This window comes from Malaya genurostris, chromosome 3, assembly GCF_030247185.1.
Source record: "Malaya genurostris strain Urasoe2022 chromosome 3, Malgen_1.1, whole genome shotgun sequence".
In the NCBI taxonomy this organism is placed as follows: Eukaryota; Metazoa; Arthropoda; class Insecta; order Diptera; family Culicidae; genus Malaya; species Malaya genurostris.
The window spans coordinates 141,590,194-141,613,412 of record NC_080572.1 but is presented as its reverse complement, the minus strand read 5'-3'; the positions used below and the strand labels follow the sequence as shown (position 1 = coordinate 141,613,412).

General features: G+C 43.4%; 1 protein-coding gene across 1 annotated transcript in view; it reads right to left on the bottom strand.

Annotated features, from left to right (window-relative positions):
* LOC131439574 (chromatin-remodeling ATPase INO80) overlaps window positions 1–23,219 on the bottom strand; it is a 530,048-nt gene that overhangs the window by 195,528 nt on the left and 311,301 nt on the right. The window lies entirely within an intron of this gene.

Here is a 23,219-nt window from a genome sequence, read left to right as displayed (position 1 = left end):
ATAAATAAACCTCAGCGCGGAAGAGCTGACTGCAACACTATCACGTGCGTGTGATGCAACCATGCCTAGAATGGGAAAACCCAGAAATGGGCGACGTCCGGCGTACTGGTGGAATTCGACGATCGCTGACCTGCGGGCACATTGTCTACATGCCAGGAGAAGGATGCAGAGAGCTAGAAACAGCGGCGAAAGGGAGGAAAGAAGGTTGCCCTATAGAATAGCAAGAGCCGCACTCAACAAGGCAATCAGGCTCAGCAAGAAAGAGTGTTTAGAAGAGCTGAACAACAACGCCAACGAGAATCCGTGGGGTAATGCCTATAAGATGGCCATGGCAAAGATGAAAGGTCCAGCAGTTCCACCGGATAGGTGCCCGGAAAGGATGAAAACTATAATCGAGACCCTGTTCCCGAAGCATGAGCCTACGATATGGCCGCCAGTACTGTACGACGTACAGGATGTCCGCGGCGACGAAATCCGAGTATCAAACGAGGAGCTGCTTGCTGTAGCAAAAGCCTTACCGGTGAAGAAGGCTCCAGGCCCGGACGGAATTCCAAATGTGGCCCTTAAAGCTGCGATTCTGGAGAATCCAGACATACAATCCAGGACTACATTCCAAAAATGCATGGAGGATGGTAGTTTCCCTGACATCTGGAAGCGGCAGAAGCTGGTTCTGCTACCAAAGCCAGGCAAACCACCCGGCGATCCGTCAGCATATAGGCCTATATGCTTGTTGGACACAGTCGGAAAACTGCTGGAGAGAGTGATCCTTAACAGGCTCACGAAGTACACTGAGAGCGAGAACGGTCTGTCGAACATGCAGTTCGGATTCCGGAAAGGCAGGTCCACTGTAGAAGCCATACGAGTGGTCATGGAAACCATGGAAAAGGCCCAGAAGCAGCAGAAAAGGGGAAACCGCTACTGTGCGGTGATCACATTGGACGTGAAAAACGCTTTCAACAGTGCCAGCTGGGTAGAAATAGCCGACTCTCTGCACAGGTTGAGGATACCAGAGTACCTATGTCAGATTCTGAAAAGTTATTTTCAGAACCGGACGCTGATATACGAGACAGACGCCGGATACGTAAATATGTCTGTCACGGCTGGCGTTCCACAGGGATCCATTCTGGGTCCCACGTTGTGGAACATTATGTACGACGAAGTGCTGAAGCTAAATCTGCCCAGGGGAGTTAGGATTGTCGGCTTTGCGGATGATGTGGCGCTCCTAGTAATCGGCGAGTCTCGAGAAGAGGTGGAGGTTCTCGCCATGGAGGCAGTAGACGTCGTTGAGAATTGGATGCGGGAAAAGAAGCTTGTGCTGGCACATGAAAAGACTGAAATGGTCATCATCAGCAACCGAAAGGCGGTGCAACATGCGAGCATCTCGGTCGGTGAGTGCATCATCAATTCGAAGCGTGAGGTCAAGCATCTGGGCGCTATACTGGACGATCGACTGAACTTTAATAGTCACGTTGACTACATATGCAAGAAGGCAATGAAGGTGATATTGGCGTTATCTCGGATTATGCCCAATAATTCCGCGATTGTCAGTAGCAAGAGGAGGTTACTGGCGAGCGTGTCATCATCGATCGTACGATACGCAGCTCCAGCGTGGTCGATGGCATTGACAACAGCAAGGAACCGAGCCCAGTTGAACCGCACTTTCAGACTGATGGCAATGCGCGTGACAAGTTCGTACCGAACAATATCGTCAGACGCTGTGCAAGTGATAGCCGGAATGATCCCCATCTGTCTGCTACTGGAAGAGGATAGCCTATGCTACAGGGATCAAGGCACAGGAAGAGCCCGGAGCAGAGAGAGAGCCAATACGCTCACTAAATGGCAACAGCAGTGGGACAACGCGGAGAAGGGAAGGTGGACGCATCGATTAATTCCTAACCTGTCGGTTTGGACAACTCGAGTGCACGGCGAGGTAAACTTTCAACTGACGCAATTCCTGTCTGGACATGGCTGTTTTAAGCAATATTTGCACAGATTTGGCCACGCAAGGTCGCCGTTGTGTGTTGAGTGCCAGGAAGCAGAAGAAACACCGGAGCACGTAATATTCAGCTGCCCACGGTTTATCCAACCGCGTAGCGAAATGACTGCCATCGTTGGCGCCGATGTCAGTGTGGAGAACATCGTTCAAAGGATGTGCAGTGACGAAGGAAAATGGAACGCGGTGAACCGGACAGTTGTTCAGATTATGTCCACACTGCAGAGGAGTTGGCGAGAAGAGCAGCGTCAAATGACCTAGGTCCAAAGACGAAAAATGCCGGACTGTTTTCGGCACCCTAAGAAGACGGATGAAGCGTGTGGAATGTGGCTCAGTTTTCTGGACAGGTTTCTTCGCCGGGAAACTCTCCGTCGGGTAGGCTAGACCTACCACCGTGGGCTAGTTGAGTAGGCTCGTCGTAAAACGGTTTCGGAACGTCGGTTTCGAGAGAACTTCCAGCGTCGGGGAACTCTCTGTCGCGGTAGGCTAGATCCTTCGGCGGGGACTAGTCGAGTAGCCACCACAACACCGACTTGTGTCGTCGGGGCGCCAGCCAACCAGAAGCTATGCTCCAACTGGAATCGCTGGACCGACCTCGGCACTCTCTCGTGTGTCCCGAGTGGTGCAACAGGGTACTCGGTGTCGGGAGAGCCTCTTTCGCCGGGGAACTCTCCGTCGGTGTAGTCTAGATCTTTCATCGGGGATTAGACGAGTAGATCGTGGCGTAGCACCGTTAAGATAGTCGGGGCACCAGTGAACCGGAAGCCATCCTCCAACCGGCATCACTGGATCGACCCAGGCATCCTTACGGTCGGGCCGTAGACGGTTATCGAAAACGTCGGTTTCGGGAGAACTTCCATCGTCGGGGAACTCTCTGTCGGTGTAGGCTAGATCCATCACCGGGGACTAGTCGAGCAGACGCCACAACACCGATTCGAGTCGTCGGGGCATCAGCGAACCGGACGCCATGCTCCAACCGGAATCGCAGAGCAGACCTCGGCACTCCTTCGGGTGTCCCGCGTGGCGTAAAAGGGGAAACTCTCAGTCGGTGTAGGCTAGATCCATCGTCGGGGATCAGTTGAGTAGTGCGGCGCGACGTAGCGGCGTTGGGCTGTCGAGGCGCCAAAGGTGGATCGAGAGGGATAAAGATAGAAACTCAGGAGCTCATTTTCTCCCAAACGAAGAAGTGCATGAGCACAGCCGAGATGTATATAGAGAGCAGGAGCTCATTTTCTCCCAAACGAAGAAGTGCATGAGCACAGCCTCCCCCGAAGTATTGAGCTTAGCTTAGTTCCGGGGGGATCAAGGCAAGATGTCCAAGGTGTTTTAGTGGGTAAGGTTCAGCCAGTCCCACTCGCTGGTTCACAATAGCGGTAGCTTGACAACTACTGAGCGCGTGAACTGGGAAAGTACATAAGTAGGTATTTCACCTTGTAAAAAAAAAAAAACATACATACATACATACATACATACATACATACATACATACATACATACATACATACATACATACATACATACATACATACATACATACATACATACATACATACATACATACATACATACATACATACATACATACATACATACATACATACATACATACATACATACATACATACATACATACATACATACATACATACATACATACATACATACATACATACATACATACATACATACATACATACATACATACATACATACATACATACATACATACATACATACATACATACATACATACATACATACATACATACATACATACATACATACATACATACATACATACATACATACATACATACATACATACATACATACATACATACATACATACATACATACATACATACATACATACATACATACATACATACATACATACATACATACATACATACATACATACATACATACATACATACATACATACATACATACATACATACATACATACATACATACATACATACATACATACATACATACATACATACATACATACATACATACATACATACATACATACATACATACATACATACATACATACATACATACATACATACATACATACATACATACATACATACATACATACATACATACATACATACATACATACATACATACATACATACATACATACATACATACATACATACATACATACATACATACATACATACATACATACATACATACATACATACATACATACATACATACATACATACATACATACATACATACATACATACATACATACATACATACATACATACATACATACATACATACATACATACATACATACATACATACATACATACATACATACATACATACATACATACATACATACATACATACATACATACATACATACATACATACATACATACATACATACATACATACATACATACATACATACATACATACATACATACATACATACATACATACATACATACATACATACATACATACATACATACATACATACATACATACATACATACATACATACATACATACATACATACATACATACATACATACATACATACATACATACATACATACATACATACATACATACATACATACATACATACATACATACATACATACATACATACATACATACATACATACATACATACATACATACATACATACATACATACATACATACATACATACATACATACATACATACATACATACATACATACATACATACATACATACATACATACATACATACATACATACATACATACATACATACATACATACATACATACATACATACATACATACATACATACATACATACATACATACATACATACATACATACATACATACATACATACATACATACATACATACATACATACATACATACATACATACATACATACATACATACATACATACATACATACATACATACATACATACATACATACATACATACATACATACATACATACATACATACATACATACATACATACATACATACATACATACATACATACATACATACATACATACATACATACATACATACATACATACATACATACATACATACATACATACATACATACATACATACATACATACATACATACATACATACATACATACATACATACATACATACATACATACATACATACATACATACATACATACATACATACATACATACATACATACATACATACATACATACAAATGCCTGATTTGCGCTACCACGGGGGATTACAAACATCCTACAGGCGGTAGCAGATGCCCGGCCTTCAAACGAGCGAGTGCAACGAAGTCCCAGTGGAGGTAGTGCAAATTAACCTCAACCACTGTGATACGGCACAACATCTTCTGCGGCAATCTGTTGCGGAACATAGATGCGATGTTGCGATAATTTCGGAGCCATACCAAATTCCATCCGGAGACGGAAACTGGACATCAGACGGAGCCAAAACAGCAGCGATATGGGCAGTGGGAAAATACCCCATTCAAGAAGTGGTGCACTGCGCAGATGAAGGGTTTGTTATAGCCAAAATCAACGGAGTCTTCATATGTAGTTGTTATGCACCTCCACGATGGACGATCGAACAGTTCAACCGGATGTTGGACAAACTAACGGAAGAGCTAACCGACCGAAGACCAGTAGTAGTAGCTGGTGACTTCAATGCCTGGGCGGTAATAAATAAACCTCAGCGCGGAAGAGCTGACTGCAACACTATCACGTGCGTGTGATGCAACCATGCCTAGAATGGGAAAACCCAGAAATGGGCGACGTCCGGCGTACTGGTGGAATTCGACGATCGCTGACCTGCGGGCACATTGTCTACATGCCAGGAGAAGGATGCAGAGAGCTAGAAACAGCGGCGAAAGGGAGGAAAGAAGGTTGCCCTATAGAATAGCAAGAGCCGCACTCAACAAGGCAATCAGGCTCAGCAAGAAAGAGTGTTTAGAAGAGCTGAACAACAACGCCAACGAGAATCCGTGGGGTAATGCCTATAAGATGGCCATGGCAAAGATGAAAGGTCCAGCAGTTCCACCGGATAGGTGCCCGGAAAGGATGAAAACTATAATCGAGACCCTGTTCCCGAAGCATGAGCCTACGATATGGCCGCCAGTACTGTACGACGTACAGGATGTCCGCGGCGACGAAATCCGAGTATCAAACGAGGAGCTGCTTGCTGTAGCAAAAGCCTTACCGGTGAAGAAGGCTCCAGGCCCGGACGGAATTCCAAATGTGGCCCTTAAAGCTGCGATTCTGGAGAATCCAGACATACAATCCAGGACTACATTCCAAAAATGCATGGAGGATGGTAGTTTCCCTGACATCTGGAAGCGGCAGAAGCTGGTTCTGCTACCAAAGCCAGGCAAACCACCCGGCGATCCGTCAGCATATAGGCCTATATGCTTGTTGGACACAGTCGGAAAACTGCTGGAGAGAGTGATCCTTAACAGGCTCACGAAGTACACTGAGAGCGAGAACGGTCTGTCGAACATGCAGTTCGGATTCCGGAAAGGCAGGTCCACTGTAGAAGCCATACGAGTGGTCATGGAAACCATGGAAAAGGCCCAGAAGCAGCAGAAAAGGGGAAACCGCTACTGTGCGGTGATCACATTGGACGTGAAAAACGCTTTCAACAGTGCCAGCTGGGTAGAAATAGCCGACTCTCTGCACAGGTTGAGGATACCAGAGTACCTATGTCAGATTCTGAAAAGTTATTTTCAGAACCGGACGCTGATATACGAGACAGACGCCGGATACGTAAATATGTCTGTCACGGCTGGCGTTCCACAGGGATCCATTCTGGGTCCCACGTTGTGGAACATTATGTACGACGAAGTGCTGAAGCTAAATCTGCCCAGGGGAGTTAGGATTGTCGGCTTTGCGGATGATGTGGCGCTCCTAGTAATCGGCGAGTCTCGAGAAGAGGTGGAGGTTCTCGCCATGGAGGCAGTAGACGTCGTTGAGAATTGGATGCGGGAAAAGAAGCTTGTGCTGGCACATGAAAAGACTGAAATGGTCATCATCAGCAACCGAAAGGCGGTGCAACATGCGAGCATCTCGGTCGGTGAGTGCATCATCAATTCGAAGCGTGAGGTCAAGCATCTGGGCGCTATACTGGACGATCGACTGAACTTTAATAGTCACGTTGACTACATATGCAAGAAGGCAATGAAGGTGATATTGGCGTTATCTCGGATTATGCCCAATAATTCCGCGATTGTCAGTAGCAAGAGGAGGTTACTGGCGAGCGTGTCATCATCGATCGTACGATACGCAGCTCCAGCGTGGTCGATGGCATTGACAACAGCAAGGAACCGAGCCCAGTTGAACCGCACTTTCAGACTGATGGCAATGCGCGTGACAAGTTCGTACCGAACAATATCGTCAGACGCTGTGCAAGTGATAGCCGGAATGATCCCCATCTGTCTGCTACTGGAAGAGGATAGCCTATGCTACAGGGATCAAGGCACAGGAAGAGCCCGGAGCAGAGAGAGAGCCAATACGCTCACTAAATGGCAACAGCAGTGGGACAACGCGGAGAAGGGAAGGTGGACGCATCGATTAATTCCTAACCTGTCGGTTTGGACAACTCGAGTGCACGGCGAGGTAAACTTTCAACTGACGCAATTCCTGTCTGGACATGGCTGTTTTAAGCAATATTTGCACAGATTTGGCCACGCAAGGTCGCCGTTGTGTGTTGAGTGCCAGGAAGCAGAAGAAACACCGGAGCACGTAATATTCAGCTGCCCACGGTTTATCCAACCGCGTAGCGAAATGACTGCCATCGTTGGCGCCGATGTCAGTGTGGAGAACATCGTTCAAAGGATGTGCAGTGACGAAGGAAAATGGAACGCGGTGAACCGGACAGTTGTTCAGATTATGTCCACACTGCAGAGGAGTTGGCGAGAAGAGCAGCGTCAAATGACCTAGGTCCAAAGACGAAAAATGCCGGACTGTTTTCGGCACCCTAAGAAGACGGATGAAGCGTGTGGAATGTGGCTCAGTTTTCTGGACAGGTTTCTTCGCCGGGAAACTCTCCGTCGGGTAGGCTAGACCTACCACCGTGGGCTAGTTGAGTAGGCTCGTCGTAAAACGGTTTCGGAACGTCGGTTTCGAGAGAACTTCCAGCGTCGGGGAACTCTCTGTCGCGGTAGGCTAGATCCTTCGGCGGGGACTAGTCGAGTAGCCACCACAACACCGACTTGTGTCGTCGGGGCGCCAGCCAACCAGAAGCTATGCTCCAACTGGAATCGCTGGACCGACCTCGGCACTCTCTCGTGTGTCCCGAGTGGTGCAACAGGGTACTCGGTGTCGGGAGAGCCTCTTTCGCCGGGGAACTCTCCGTCGGTGTAGTCTAGATCTTTCATCGGGGATTAGACGAGTAGATCGTGGCGTAGCACCGTTAAGATAGTCGGGGCACCAGTGAACCGGAAGCCATCCTCCAACCGGCATCACTGGATCGACCCAGGCATCCTTACGGTCGGGCCGTAGACGGTTATCGAAAACGTCGGTTTCGGGAGAACTTCCATCGTCGGGGAACTCTCTGTCGGTGTAGGCTAGATCCATCACCGGGGACTAGTCGAGCAGACGCCACAACACCGATTCGAGTCGTCGGGGCATCAGCGAACCGGACGCCATGCTCCAACCGGAATCGCAGAGCAGACCTCGGCACTCCTTCGGGTGTCCCGCGTGGCGTAAAAGGGGAAACTCTCAGTCGGTGTAGGCTAGATCCATCGTCGGGGATCAGTTGAGTAGTGCGGCGCGACGTAGCGGCGTTGGGCTGTCGAGGCGCCAAAGGTGGATCGAGAGGGATAAAGATAGAAACTCAGGAGCTCATTTTCTCCCAAACGAAGAAGTGCATGAGCACAGCCGAGATGTATATAGAGAGCAGGAGCTCATTTTCTCCCAAACGAAGAAGTGCATGAGCACAGCCTCCCCCGAAGTATTGAGCTTAGCTTAGTTCCGGGGGGATCAAGGCAAGATGTCCAAGGTGTTTTAGTGGGTAAGGTTCAGCCAGTCCCACTCGCTGGTTCACAATAGCGGTAGCTTGACAACTACTGAGCGCGTGAACTGGGAAAGTACATAAGTAGGTATTTCACCTTGTAAAAAAAAAAAAAACATACATACATACATACATACATACATACATACATACATACATACATACATACATACATACATACATACATACATACATACATACATACATACATACATACATACATACATTTTTTTTTAAATGCCCTCCACACTCCCCCGCACCAAAAAGCTCACTCAATCGGAGCTTCCTGGTCACGGACACATACATACCTCGGCTCAGAAAAAAAAAGTTCTATCAGGAAATATAAACAAAAAATTGCGACGTTGACAGCTGAGGTATTTACATTTAACGATTATATACTAACAAAGAAGGGAACATACTATTTACAATATGAGAGAGCACCCAGTGGAATGTAAGATTCCTTTTAAGGGGCTCTTAATAAAATAAAATTAATCAATTAACAAAATTAACAAAAAAAATTTAAAGCAAAATCTAATAAATTATCTATCGGAGAAGGAAAAAAACCCTCTTGAGCTGACTGTGCCACCAGTTCTCGCTCAAGAGGGCACAAAAACCTCCTCCTTTTAATATCATAATCAATAGCAAAAACTTAAAATGAATAAAATGAGTTTGTGAATGGTGTTATGAATGAGTGGATGAATAAATGAGTGGATGAGTAGATGCGTAGATGAATGGATAGAAGAATGGAACGAGTGAGTTAAAAAATGAAAGCTTGAATAATTGAATAAGTGAACGAGTTAATGAAACTGAAGTTGACTATTGTATGTTAGATAGAAGCATGCAAACAGTTAATACAGCATGACATCGCTACACGTATAACGATATAACGAGCGTTAACCCACCGCAGATACTCACACCAAAAAGCTCACACAGAGAACTTTCTGGTCAATATCACAGTTTGACTGTAGCTTGCTGCAGTGACAACACAATTGAGAAAAAAACAAACAAACAAAAAAAACTAGTTACAAAGCGGTGAGAACATTCAACAAGACAAAAATGATAATTTAAAAAAAAAACTATATATATATATGTAATAATATCTTATTTACATTTATTCTAATCGAGAGCTACATACGGTTGATACACATTACAATATATAAGTTACTATTCGTGTTTTCAGGTAATACTTTAATTTTGTTTTGAATAGATTCATATTCGTAATTTGTTTCAATTCGTTTAAAAGAGCGTTGTAAATTGTTGGGCCGTTAAACATGATGCGGCTTTTACCTAAGTTAGAGTATGCTCTGACTCGCAATAATGAGTTCGACTGCCGTGTATTTTGCTGCCGAAGACCAGTGGATATTGAAAGGTTATTATGAAAATCTGGTTGATGAAGAACATTGTGAACGAATGTAATTGTCTGCATATCGGGAAGTGCTAACAGTGGTAATATACCATGGGAAGTATCAGAGTAAAGTTGTAAAGTAGGGTGCAAGCAGGGTAGCTTGAAGATGGTTTTCAGACATCTATTTTGTAAAGTCTGTATTCTTTTCAGCTTGGACTTTGCCGCCAGACCCCAAACAATTAGAAGATACTGGATGTGAGAGTGTATTCAAGCAAAATAAAATTTAAGTAGAGCTTTCCGTGGCATGAAATAACTTACTTTCCGCAGTGCTCCAGAGAGTGACGAAAGTTTATTTTCCATGCTTTTGATATGACTATCCCATAATAATAAAGAATCAAGGTGAATACCAAGGTATTTGAAATTATTTACTTTTTCGATGACTGACTGATTATACATGGGACTTGGATGGTCTTGTATTTTTTTCCTCGTAGAATGGAATATCATATACTTTGTTTAGGAAAGATTCAATGACAGAAAATTTGAATTAAAATAGTGCATTAGGACACTTATATCCTGTTCTATTGAAGCTACAATCGTCCTTGCATCTATACATGGATAAAACGGAGCAGTATCGTCTGCGAGGAGTCGAGGTATTCCTTTTAACTTCAAGTTTCCAATATCATTGATAAATATTAGAAACAGAAGTGGACCAATATTACTACCTTGTGGCACTCCTATGTTGATTGATCGATAAGAACTATGTACTCCCCCGACCGCCACATATTGTGTTCTATTTTTTAAGTAGCTGGCTAGTAAATCATTGGCAATTCCTCTTATGCCACGTCTATCCAGTTTTCGTAGGAGAATATTGTGATTCAAGGTGTCAAACGCTTTTCGCAAATCAAGAAATAACGATCCAACAAAGTTTCTTAGAGTCAATATCTTTAATAAGACAGTCCATCAACTCTACAACAGCAGTCGTAGTACTGCATCCTTCCCGAAAACCATACTGAAAATCGTACAAAATTCTGTTGGATTTGAAAAAACATAGTAACCTCGCAACAAGAAGCTTTTCTATTACTTTGCTAAACACAGACAACGTTGAAATTGGACGATAGTTACTGGGATCATAAGGATTTCCAGATTTGAATACTGGAACGACTCGAGCTACTTTCAGACAGGCGGGGAAAATTCCTGAAGTTATAATTTTATTGAATGCTTGATAAATGATTGATGCAAACGATCGAGCATTGCTTTTCAATAATATTGCAGGTATATTATCTGGGCCACTACTTTTATTGCTGTCTAAGTCGTTTATTGCCAGAATTACTTCATTCAAGCAAGCTGGACGTAGATAAATTGAGTTTGTAATACAAGTTGTAGTATTCACAGGATCAATGTTACCACTAGTTGGAATACTGTTAGCTAGTGTGTTACCAATACCAGAAAAATAATTATTAAAAGCTTCACAAACTTCTAGATCATTGGATGTTTGAACTCCATCGACTGTAAGGTTAATTTGTCCCTTTTCTTTTGTTCGTCCCATAATGGAGTTGATATTCCTCCACCGTTTAGAATGGCAGGTGGTAGAGAGTAGATTAGCGTAGTAAGATTTTTTAAGAAATTTTTTCATGTTTTCAACCTTTTTCGAGACATGTTTGAGCAGTTCTCGCGCGTGAGAGTCATCCGGCCTGTTTTTCACTTTTTTAAGATAATTGGCTTTAATTTGCATAAATTTCCAAAGATCAAAAGACATCCAGGGACAGTATTCGTTTTTGACTGTCACTTGTTTCGTATAGGTTTTGGTACACTGTGAAAGAGTTTCGTTATATTTAGATATAATGTTGGAAAAACATTCATCGACATCATTAACATTGATTATGCTATTAATATAAGGATTAAATATTCTCTTTAGTTTGTTGTGGTCAATAACGTTTTTAGTAAGAACATGTTTATGTCTCTCTTTCTTTAGCCATATGGTAGATACAATTTGAAGGTGATCGTTTATGTCAGTGTAGATTGTATCGTTTCTCATGTAGGGCGCCTCGCTCAGTTTACATATGAAATGATCAATTATGTTATTACTAGAGGGACGTGTGGGGAAAGTATTTGTGCACGCAAATCCATATGATTCTAGAAGATTACGATATCTTAGAACAACATTATTGTTAGAGAGATTAATTGGCACATTAACATCTCCGACTATGTAGCACGGTTTGTTTTTTTTAGAGCTGGATATCCATGATTCAAGAATATCATGAAACTTTGAAAAATCAAAGGAAAGCGGTCTATACACACATATGACATCATATAAACGCGCATCAACGTTTAGCTCGACATGAATAGTATGAAGTCCATCTATTTGTTCATTTCTTACTATTCTTTGCCCTAGTTTATCGCTGATATAAACAGCTAATCCTCCATGAGAGCTTTCTCTGCATGAAAAAGTTGCATTATATCCAGGAATATTATAGATAGATGTACGGCCCTGCTTTATCCATGTTTCGCCAATTACAATTACATCAATAGCTGCTTCACAATGATTCAAAAAATATTTGATACTGTCGAATTTATCTAAATCGTTCATACCTCGTATGTTCCATTGAGCTATTCTGAGACATTTCGATGATTTTGCTGTATATTTAGAATTAAAATCAAATAAATTTTCATGAGATTCGTTTACAACTCTATTCATAGTTCTTGTAAGAAAATAAACATATTAACATTAATAAAACAATCAGTTATTCTTTTTACGTTTGGGGGAAGGAGAAGAGACTGCAGTTGAGTTGTTTAAAAAGCGAGAAAATAATTTACTCAGGTCTTCTCTGCTCTTAATAGATTCTGGCTTAGAGTGTTCATTCTTCTTTACAAGAATAACTCCTCCTCTGCCAGACCAAATGTATTTTAGATTGAGAACTTCCTGTGCTTCTCTTAATTCCTTCATAAGTTCCAAGGAGAGTGGGGTCAGCTCATCACGAATTGATACGTTGGTCGGTTTTCCATTAAGCAATAGAGATTCGTTTATAGACGTGGACAACATATTCTTAAAAAGTTTTTTTTTGTTCAGAACTTCATCCTTGGATTCTTCATTTTTGAAAATTATTTTAATGGGAACTAATGAACTACCAGGTTTATTAGTGTTAAATATTCTTGACGAGGAAATAACTGAATCGGGACTAAGGCACACACCAATAGACGCAAATGTTTTGGAGACGAGATCTGACACATTTTCATTGGGTAACGTAGGAATTCCAAAGAGCATTGCATTATTGCAGGTTGCCTGCTTATTTGTTTTATCAACACTAAATTCCAACTTATGTACGATCTCTGTAAGAGTGGTATGAGATTGTTTAAGGATTGATATTTCATGCTTTAGTTCTTCGTTCTCAGTTTTCAAGTCCTTAAAATCGGCGACGATGTCATCAAATTTTGAGGATAGAAACTCTTGTGATTTTTCTATAGCATTCGTAATATGCTTCACCTCTGTCCTAACAATATCCATTTCATTAGCAACCGCAGTCGAAACAGTTTTTTCCACCACATTTTTCATACTATTCATTTCATTGGCAACTGCAGTAGATACTGTTTTCTTCAGTTCCAATGCAATGGCCGTAATCATAGATGAGTTGTTTTTACTCGTATCTATTATACTTTTATTTATTTATTTATTTATTATTATTAGCTCCATCTGACTGTTGTCTACATGAAATAAAACTTAAAACTATACACTAAAACAGTTAACTAAATACGTGACTTGATTCGTGAAATAAACCGGGTGCATGGTTCTCCAAACTCATGAAACTCCTCGACAGTCGTGAAGGTTCGAATCATTGCAGTTATTGGTTCGAAATACCCAAAAGTAGTGCGATGAAAACGTGGCTCAAGTAAAGTACTACTACGAAGAACTCTCGGAGGAACTCGAAAATTCAACATGGAGAGGAGCTCAGAGCTATCAACTTCACCATTCAATAACTTAGCCACAAAACTAGCTTGATGAATACGCCGACGCCGTTCTAATGTATCCATGCTCAATAATCTACAACGATCATCATACGAAGGAAGGTTTATGGGGTCTCGCCATGGTAGATTACGAAGTGTCAATCGAATGAACTTGCGTTGTACATTTTCAATCCTTAAACTCCACGTCAATTGATAGGGCAGCCAAACAACAGATGCGTTCTCTAGAATTGGACGGACGAGTGAACAGTATAATGCTTTTAGGCAGTACGGGTCAGTGAAATTCTTTGCAATTTTTGATATGAAACCCAATTGTCGATTAGTTTTAGCGATAACGGCCGTGCGGTGGTGATTGAAAGTGAGTTTTTGATCAAGCAATACACCTAGATCACTGATCAGGTCAGCTCTTTGGAGGATCGTTCCATTAATATTATACTCAAACACAATTGGCTTCTTGATACGGTGAAACGACACAACTGTACATTTCGAAACACTAACAGTTAGCTTATTCCGATGACACCAATCGACGAAGAGGTCCAAAGTAGACTGAAGACGGATGCAATCTTCGGTGGTACGAACGACAAAATACAGTTTTAAATCATCGGCATATGCAATCCTACAACCAGGCTGAAGTCGTAGCATCACGTCGTTGAAATACAGGATGAATAACAATGGGCCTAGGTTGCTACCTTGTGGCACACCAGATGAATTTGTGAAATTCGAAGACGTTGTCGAGTCGAGTTTAACACGGAGGGTTCTATCCGTCAAGTAAGATTGCAGCCAATTGGTAAATCGTCCAGATACCCCAAGCTTGAATAGCTTGGCTATGAGAATGTCGTGGTTGATCGAATTAAAAGCTGTTTTCAGATCAGTATATATAGTGTCGATCTGGAATCCGAGTTCCAAATTTTCAAAACAAGTAGAGGTGAAACTTAAAAGATTCGTTGTCACTGAACGCTTGGGCATAAATCCATGCTGATCTTTCGATATATAGCATTTAATCGCTTCGAGGAGTACACCACTTACGACAATACGCTGATAAGAGGCCGAGCATTCCGATGAACAAAAGTACGAAGTTTCCCGGATACGTCTTATTGCATTCCCGATAATGTTGCGGCATTTAAAATGCGCGCTTGAGAAGCAGTACTGACATGTTATTAATTTATTTTGATCGCTTTCCTTTTTTTTACACTCTACACAATAAAGCTCTTCATCCGTCATTTTTATCAAGATGGGATACCTTCAGACACAAATAGTAAACTAACTTAATTGTATTGAAATGCAATAATGAAAGAATAAAAACAATACAGATGAGGATTTGTTTACATACACGAGTCTTACATTTACCAAACAGAATTAAAGTTGTAATTGTTGCAAGATTAAGCCGTCAGTGTCTGCGGGTTGCATACATACATATATACATACATACATACATACATACATATCAAGGCAAGATGTCCAAGGTGTTTTAGTGGGTAAGGTTCAGCCAGTCCCACTCGCTGGTTCACAATAGCGGTAGCTTGACAACTACTGAGCGCGTGAACTGGGAAAGTACATAAGTAGGTATTTCACCTTGTAAAAAAAAAAATATACATACATACATACATACATACAAACATACATACATACAAACATACATACACACAAACATCCATACATACATACATATAGTCATACATACATACATACATAGGGGCAGTAGGGACTTAGGGCTTGACGACCCCTCGCAGTTGCCGGCGAGTTGTGGGGCTTGTCTAGGATGTGGTGGGGTTTGGCACTGGGCTCTGTTGAACTTCTATAAAAAACTGCATGTATCCGCAGGCAAGCCCTTCCTAAGCGACCGTGTGCCGCTCAAAGCACACAAGCCCTGCGGGAGTACCCATCGGCACATCAGGATTAATATCAGTGAAATCCTGATTATGGTATACTGGTCACGGCGAACATCAACGGACAGGATTTTTTCGGTTTATGGATAGGATATGACGACTTTGGGCTGACAGTCGTGCTGTTCTGCTCCCTCAGTAAGGAAGGGTGATATCGACTTGAGGCAGGCCTTCGGATACGTTCGATACCCGTACATCAAACATGATGAGACTCGGATGTAACATTCCCGACTTACGCCGATCCGGCTCTGAACACGGTTCTCATGAGAGGCCGTGTCAACCCTAGCATGGCCTCACTGCTTACATAGATAACCATGATATCACAGAAGGCAACCAGTTACTTCGGGTGGAGATAGCGGTCCGAAGGGGGGACCCTGGAAAATGAAAGAGAGCACTAATCAAAAGGAGGAACATAAGTTGCAGCAGCAGTCACAGCAACAGCCGCAACAGCAGCAGCAACAGATGCACCAGCCAAAGCAGAAGGTGTTGAACAAAACAATGCAGAAGCCGAGAGTACTGTGCACCAGTGCAGCTCCGGTGAGCTCAACGAAACAAGGGAAAGAGGGGGTTGCTTGGGTGGATAATGTATCTGCTTCCATTACTCCAAAGAGGCCAAGAACATCTCCAGGAGACGAGAGACCAGGCGGTTCCAAGAGACCCATACGCTCAGACGAGGACTCTTCTGATGCGGCGGATGAGCAAAAGAAAGGATGGAATACTGTTGCTGGCCGGAACACAGAGAAAAACAAAGAGTCAGCAAAAGCGAAAGGAGCGGAGAAAATTGGAGCAGAAGGAGAAAAAAAGTCTGTGCCTCTTCAAAGGACACCAAAAGGGGACGCAGTTCTCGTCAAGGCTAACGAGACTATGACGTACGCAGCAATCCTCAAGAAGGTCAGAGAGGACCCGGAGCTGAAGAATCTCGGTGAGAACGTGGTGAGAGCAAGGCGCACGCAAAAAGAAGAAATGCTTTTCGAGTTGAAAAAAGACCCACGGTCAACAGCTCGACCGTGAAGGAGCTCTTGACTAAATCGTTGGGTGAAGGAGCGGAAGTGAATACTTTATGCCCGATGATTATATGCAAGGACCTAGATGAGGTCACCTCAGCAGAGGAGCTAAGCGGTGCACTTCAGACACAGTGCAACCTGGGCATCGTGCAAATTATGATCCGTCTAAGGAAAGCATATAGTGGCACACAGACCGCGTTGATTCGTCTACCAACAATTGCTGCTAACAAGGTATTGGAGGTAGGTAAAATAACGATTGGATGGTCGCGGTGTCTACTGAGAGCTGTACCGCGAGTGAAAAAGAGAGTGGAAAGACGCTTCAAGTGTTTGAACTTTGGACATCGAGCAGGAGCTTGTAAAGCCCCCGACAGATCCAAAATGTGCTGGAAATGTGGAGGGATGGGTCATGTTGCGAGAGACTGCACGCAAAAACCGCAAAGTGTATGCTTTGCACTTCAGAGGAGGGAGATGATCATCAGATAATGGAGGTAATGGAGATAACCCAGATAAATCTGAATCATTATCTGATACCGCACAGCAATTGTTATGGCAGTCAATGACAGAAACGAAGTGCGATGTTGCGATAATCTCAGAGTCGTATCAAGTTCCCCCTGATAACGGCAACTGGGTGTCAGATAGAACAGGAATGGCCGCGATACACGTAATGGGAAGATTCCCTATACAGGATTTTTTTTACATTAAATATTTATTGTTTCTCTTTGGTTACATTTCTGTATGATGTTACATGTCAAGTGATGTAGTAATGTTACTTTTCATCTTTTAATTTACGGTAATTTTCTAGTTAATAACTTTGATTAAATTTCTTTTTAACATTTTAACTGAAGACAGTTTGATTTATATAACAAAACTAAAACTACAAACGAATACTAAAGTAGCGAACTAATTAAAGGATATTCTGAGATTGCACATTTTTCTTGAAATTTTCTATTGGAATCAGAGAAGGATCACCGATGAGCGAAAGTGGAAGACGAAAACTTCAACAAGGACCTCTTTATTGAGGCACTTCTACCGGACGGCGGCGTCGATAACATCGATGCGACCGAACTGAAAAGAAGAATGGTGATGGCTTGCGAGACCAAAATGCTGCGAACCAACGAATAGCCGTCGCCCAGCTTACTGGTGGAACGAGACACTCAATACGTTACGAGCTGCTTGCCTCAGAGCCAGGAGGCGGGCCCAGAGAGCAAGGACAGAAACAGACATAGAGGAACGCAAGTTAGTTTTTCGAGAAGCCAGGTCCGCTTTCAAACGGGAGATTAAGCGTAGCAAATCAAATTGCTACAAGAGACTGTGTCGAGGAGCAGACGCCAATCTCTGGGGGACGCGTATCGACTTGTGGTGGCGAAAATGAAGGATCCGTCCACCGTAGCTGAAATGTGCCCGAACAAGTTGAAAAAGATCGTGGAGGATCTCTTCCCGAAGCACGACCCGACTACTTGGCCGCCAACACCGTATGACGAAGAAGAAGCCGACTCTGCTGATCGGGAAATTTCTAATGAAGAGCTTACACAAGCCGCAAAGCGACTGAAAGCCAAGAAAGCTCCAGGCCCGGATGGGATACCAAACGTGGCGTTGAAAACCGCGGTTCTGGCGTATCCAGACATGTTCCGAACTGTGTTACAGAAGTGCTTGAACGAAGGCAACTTCCCAGTCATGTGGAAGATCCAGAAGCTGGTGTTGCTGCCGAAGCCAGGTAAACCACCGGGTAATCCTGCCTCGTATAGGCCGGTTTTCGTCAAGGAGTGTCGACGATTGATGCAATCCGGACAGTGCTTGAGAGCACTGAAAGGCGTCCAAACAGAAGCGAAGAGGTGACCGATACTGCGCCGTGGCCACAGTGGACGTGAAGAATGTTTTCAACAGTGCCAGCTGGGAGGCCATCTCCACAGCGCTACACCGAATGCGGGTCCCAGATTATGTTCGCCGGATCCTAAAGAGCTATTTCCACAATAGAATCCTGGTGTACGATACGAACGAAGGACAGAGATCAGTGCGAGTGACGGCGGGCGTCCCTCAGGGATCCATTCTCGGTCCGACTCTCTGGAACGCTATGTACAATGGGTCTTGACACAGCAACTTACCAGGAAAGAGAAAATGGTGGGCTTCGCGAACGACGAATCGTTAATGGTGATGGGCGAGTCTCTCGAAGAAGTAGAGGCCTCGGTGACAGAGACGATAAGCACGATTGAGAACTGGATGAACGGAGTCAAGCTACAAATAGCTTACCACAAAACGGAAGTGTTGTTGGTGAGCAACTGCAAGTCGATCCAGCGTATCGTGATAGATGTAGGAAGACATGCGAATTCAACTAAGCGAACTCTGAAACTTCTCGGAGTGATGATCGACAACCGGTTGAACTTTAACTGCCATGTCGACTATGTCTGCGAGAAGTCCTCCGCATGGTTGTTTCCGGAATTATCTGCATCGGTGTGGTCACGCCGTGTCTCCATTTTGACCGGAGTGTGAGTATGTTGAAGACACACCTGAACATGTGATTTTCGATTGTCCCCGGTTTGCGGAAGTACGTAGGAAAATGCCTGTCCTAAGGGTGGATAATATATCTAAGGAAATGTGTCGTGAAGAAGGCACGTGGAATGCAGTAAACAAAGTGGTAACACAGATACTCTAGGAGTTGCAGCGAATATGGAGAAGGGATCAGCGAGTAAGCGTCGGATCGAGAGAACTTCCTTCGTCGGGGAACTCTTCGTCGGTGTAGTTTTGATCCGTCGTCGGGGACAAGATGAGTAGACCACGTCATAGCATCGTTAGGATCGTCGTGGAACCGGAAGCCATCTTTTAACCGGAACCACTGGACCGAGCTTGGCATGCTTTCGGACGGGTCGTATACGGGCATCGAAAACGTCGGTTTCGAGAGAACCTCCAGCGTCGGGGAGCTCTCTGTCGCGGTAGGCTAGATCCTTTGGCGGGGACTAGTCGAGTAGCCACCACAACACCGACTTGTGTCGTCGGGGCGCCAGTGAACCAGAAGCTATGCTCCAACTGGAATCGCCGGACCGACCTCGGCACTCTCTCGTGTGTCCCGTGTGGTGTAACAGGGGACTCGGTGTCGGGAGAGCCTCTTTCGCCGGGGAGCTCTCCGTCGGTGTAGTCTAGATCTTTCATCGGGGATTAGAGGAGCTCATTTTCTCCAAAACGAAGAAGTGCATGAGCACAGCCTTCCCCGAAGTATTGAGCTTAGCTTAGTTCCGGGGGAACGAGGCAAGATGTCCAAGGTGTTTTAGTGGGTAAGGTTCAGCAAGTCCCACTCGCTGGTTCACAATAGCGGTAGCTTGACAACTACCGAGCGCGTGAGCTGGGCAATTTGAGTTTTCTGTTTTAATTGGAAGAGAAGTCCAACTGAAGCGCATCATATGCTTGAAAATGTTTATGGTGATAATGTTCCAACTGATAGATGTAGGGAATGGTTTCGACGTTTCAAGAATGGTGATTTCCACGTTGAAATACAAGATAAAATCACTGGACGATTCGATCAGTTTTGAGCATTGTTGAAGATAATCACATATAAGATATATAAAACACCTATAAAATAAATCCAGTTTCCGGTGAAAACATCATAGTACCTTATGCTGCTCCCGCGCGAATTCCACTATCAGACCTCAAGCTTCCTCAAACGAATTTGACTGTTTTTTGCGGAAAATGCGGAGTCTAGATCCTTTATTGATCTGTTTCAAAGCATGGTTGACTAAAACACATTGTTGAAGGATAGTAAGAAATTATATTTCTTAAAGACAAACTTATCTGGCGAGGCTGCCTCGTAAGTTTCTTACCTCAAAATTGAAGACGAAATCATGAGCTAGCCTTGCAAAAGTTGAAATTACGCTACGATAAACTATTAGAGATTGTTCATAAACACATTGAACGTTTTCTGAGCCAACCACCTATAATGGTGGCATCCACTAATGGCTTATGTTCATTGTGTGATATCTCAGATGAGGTAGTTAGAGCTCTTCAAGCCATGCAAAGTCAAGATCGGGACACATGGCTTTTGTACATTCTCACAGAAAAGTTGGGCAGTGAAACTAAACAGCTTTGATGCCAAATAGCCGCTGATATGTTCAAAGAAGAAATTACATTACAATCTTTTCTCAGCTTCATTGAATTTGCTCTGCATTCCGCTCAGCCTGCAAAACTACGAACCGTTGCTGCACACAAACCTCCCGTAGAACCACTCTACAGAGGCGCTACGTCATTCGTTGCCACTAATACTGCACCCAATTGTGACGTTTGTCTCAAGCCATCTTATCCACTCTATGCGGTAAATTCATCCACATGAGCAGTGAAGATAGGTTAGCTACCGTTAGCAGACAAAAGCTATGCCGTAATTGTTTGATACAGCAAACCGGTGAAACGTGCAAGTCGGGAAATTTCCGAAAATGGGTTTTTTTTCCGCCATACTTTTCTTCACGGAGCTCTTGAGCCATTTCCAGCAAACCCCGTCATCTTCACATAATTCGAACCAATGTAGTAGTCCGACCACCCAATTATTGATTTCGGCCCTCGATCCTACTGCCAATCTTGATGTCGAACATCCTCTTTACCACAGTTGCCATTGATGCTTTAGACAAATTCGATCGACCTCATGCTTGTCGAGCTGTTCTGGACTGTGCGTCCCAAGTGAGTTATATCAGCGAGAGTTTTTCTAAGTAGCTTTGTCTAGAATTGAAAGAAGCGGACATGGACCTTGAATGTATTTCATCTACACCAGCGCATGCAGACAAGTGTGTGTAAATTATAATTGCATCACGATGTTCGGATTACCGCACTGCATGGCACTAGAAGGGATAACAAAAACTCTACCGGTAAAACCAGTCAATATCGAGTAAATACCAAATGCGCTCAATCTGGCGGATGACAATGGCCCTGGTAAAATCAATGTTTTAAATGGTATTGAACTTTTTTTTCAGTTGTTTGATCCGGGCAAAATAACCCTAAGTGCTGACGACAGTCTTCCCATGTTACAAAACACCAAATTAGGATGAATAGTCGTTGGTCGTTAACGAGACCCTTCCCCTTTGTTACACAGTAAGGTGTTTGTTTTGCTGATGAAAATCTTTGCAGACAACTGCGATGTTTATGGGAGCTCGAAGAGTACACTATAACGTCACCACATCTCAGCGAGGAAGAAAGGCAGTGTGAAGAATATTTCCTCAAGCATACTATTCGCGACGATACTGGAAGGTTTACCATTTATACACCCACCGACTCAACTGGGTCATTCAAGACAAATAGCTGGAAAACGCCTGAGCCACATTGATAACAATTGAATCGAAATTCTAAGCTTAAGTACGAGTACCATTCATTTCGCCAAGAGTAACTCGAGCTCGGGCATATGACGATTGCCGAGTACCCAGCACCTAAGAACACCGTTTATCTTCCCCATCACTGCGTGGACAAAGAAGATAGTTCCACCACAAAATGCCGTGTCGTATTTGATGCCTCTGCGAATACATAAAGCGGCAAACCTCTTAATGACGTGCTTATATCTGCGCCCATTCTACAAAAATCGTTAGTCAACATACTTGTTCGCTTTCGTTTTCCTGCATTTGTAGTCGCTGGTGATATAAAACAAATGTGCCGAATGGTCAACATTCACGAAACTGAGCGCGACTACCTTCGGTTGAAAAACTGTCACTTGCGACACCAAAAGCGCATCACGCTTGGCAACAAAATGCCAGCAACAGTTACTGGAATCACACAGACAACAATACCCAATTGCTGTCGAGAAAGCGATGAAAGGTACCTACGTGGATCATGTCTTAACCGGTACTGACTTTGAAGAAGACACTATTCTACTGCTACAACAGCTATCAGCGATATTTGCCTCCGGTGGTTTCTACCTCAGAAAGTGGGCGTCACTCAGTGTAGCAGTTCTGGACGGTGTTCCTGCAGCTGACCTCGAATTGAAGACACTAATAGAAATCAATAATGCTT